Raw genomic sequence first — 2533 nt, forward strand, 5'->3', positions numbered from 1 at the left:
TAAGAATTGAGAGTAAAGACAGTGGAATTTTCCTATTAAATAAGCTGATGCTTGGTTGGAAGGAACGAAGGTCTGAAATAGGAATCAGAATGGGTGATTCCCATTCCAGCCGCTTGGCTGGAGGGAGCCTCATTCCGATTCCAATTCTGAAGTGGAATGCGAATGGCTAAATCTACCTAAAATTCAATTCCCACTCTCTTATATGGATTCAAATTTTTATTCCGATTTCAATTCCGGTCATAAATCAAACGTTTCAAAAGATTTAGCCATTCTGATTCTCATTCCAATCTATTTCGATTTCGGTCGCGAACGAACGAAGCATCTCTTCAAGATCAGAATCGGAATGAGAACTAGAATGGATTAGAATGGAAATCAAAATGACTAAATCCTCCAAAGCGTTTGATTTGATCAGAATCGAAATTGGAATCAAAATTGAAAAAAAAAAAAATTTGAATCCACAGGAGAGAGTAAGAATTGAGTTTTAGGTAGGTTGAATCTTTCTTAATCTATTGTGAAATCAGAATCGGATTGAGACTCCTTCTAACCATACGGTGAGAACGGAAGTCACTTATTTTAATTCTCATTTCAAACTTCAATTTCCCCCGACCAAACACTCTCTTAATGTATTCATAGAAGCAACCAACCAGAAGACAGAGGTGATATCCCTGCATGCACAGATAAAAAACACATCTCTTTTGGTGAATGATGATGAGTGGAAGAAGGAAATAGTGAGACTAGATTCGAGGGAAGGGGACGAGAGCAGGAAGGAAACAGAGAACAGGGGAACGGCGGACTTAAGGAGGGGAGAGAGTGGGGCAGGCGGGAGCAAAGAATTTTTGGAGGGCTCCGAGGAAATGGAAGGATTCTGGCAGCAGTCCTGGCAGATCACGAACTTTAGTATTGTTGTTAATATCAAATTAAATAGTTTAATGTAGTTTCTATTTGAAAGAACAAATAACACGTCGATCCATTGTCGTCTAGTCCGGTTAGGATATCTGGCTTTCACCCAGGCGACCCGGGTTCAAATCCCGGCAATGGAAGGTTTTTATTTTTCCTCTTTTTATTTAAAAAAAGAGATTTTCTCAGTTTTATTTTACAAAAATTTTAACTGCGTCAGTTTTCTTCCTTTCCTTTTTTTTTTCTTTTTCTTTTTCCTTTGGTTAAAGGACTGGATCATTTTTTATTAATATCCAAGAAAATTTGTATTTTTCTTTTTTTATAACAAGATTTAAGTTTCTCTGGGTTTTATTTTCACAAAAATTTTAACTGGGCCAGTTTTCTTTTCTTTCATTTTTCTTTTGTGAAAGGACTGGATCTTGTTTTTCTGTCAATAATTTGTGCAGATGATTCTTCCTTGCTTATTTAATTATTGCATTAAATATTGAACGCCTATGTAATTTTTTTCTTTTTTTTGGAAAAAAATCCAATGTGCCCCATGTAGAAACATGAAAAATTTAGTTTGCAAGTGGACCTTGATGCCATTAAATATATGGTTTTCCAATGATTAAAATGAAGTAGACACAAGAGGGCTCTCTCTAAATTACTTATCTGTCAATAGATATTGAAATTTGCCCTCAATAACTGAATCCAAGAACTCTTTGCTACTCCAGTAATTTAACTTCATCTACAGTAAGTTACAAGATTAGAATATTAGAGAAATTTGTCACAAAATTTAAAAGGACTTAGATATATACTGACAAAAAAATAGACATTACATAATTGAATTGGACACTAGATTACTGTACCTGGGAAGTATATATAGGATAGTGTTGGAATCTTAACCAGTCTATATCCTTTCGTATCTTCTTAGTATTTGATTCTTAATTTTCGCAGTCTCCCATTACTATATTTGTCCTATCTTTCTAATCATCTGTCTCTCAACTCAATTTTTTTGCTCATAAAACTAACCAATATCACAGTGGTGGTTGATCATGATGTTTGCCTCACCATGCAAATCCAATACCAAACTGTTGCGGCCAATCGCCTCGTCGTCCGATCGTCGGGAAGCATGCACCTGCAAAAGGAAGTCCGCACTGACCGGAGGCGGCTCCGGCGGGGACCCTCCGACGGTCAAGTCAGAGAGGTGACTGGGCAACAGTGAAATGTAGACAAAGAGCTCTGAGAGAGAGAGAGAGAGAGCGGCGAGCCTGTGATTTTGGAGTCGAGAAGTGGGGGGAGCGGATCGATCCCCTTGCACTGTTGCCTTCCCCGATTTATATAGTGGAGCACGGCATGGCGCCGTCATTAATGGCGCGGACAAGTGAGGAACTGTCAACTCACTGTAGACTGTCAGAGTCGCCGTGAAAACGTCATGTCGCCGTGTGGCCGTCTAATCACCAGGGTTGACCACGCTCTCGGCGGGACAATGCCCCTAGGTAACCGCGCCGCATGTCCGTGTCAGAGCTGACAAGGTCTGGCGGCTGTACGGCGATCGGAGGAGTCGGCCGACCCTTGGTCGGTGGCCAGCAGAGTGGCGTCGGGTTCCTCCGTCGGTCGGCGAGCTCTCCGTGAGTCGGCCATCGGACCTCCGGGT

General features: G+C 40.7%; 1 non-coding gene across 1 annotated transcript; it reads left to right on the forward strand.

Moving 5' to 3' along the window:
- The first annotated feature begins 966 nt into the window (after window positions 1-966).
- On the forward strand, window positions 967-1040 carry TRNAE-UUC (transfer RNA glutamic acid (anticodon UUC)). The gene has a single exon. It is a non-coding gene; the product is annotated as a tRNA-Glu (tRNA).
- Window positions 1041-2533: the final 1493 nt, after the last annotated feature.

This window comes from Elaeis guineensis, chromosome 6 (assembly GCF_000442705.2).
Source record: "Elaeis guineensis isolate ETL-2024a chromosome 6, EG11, whole genome shotgun sequence".
NCBI classification, from domain to species: domain Eukaryota; kingdom Viridiplantae; phylum Streptophyta; class Magnoliopsida; order Arecales; family Arecaceae; genus Elaeis; species Elaeis guineensis.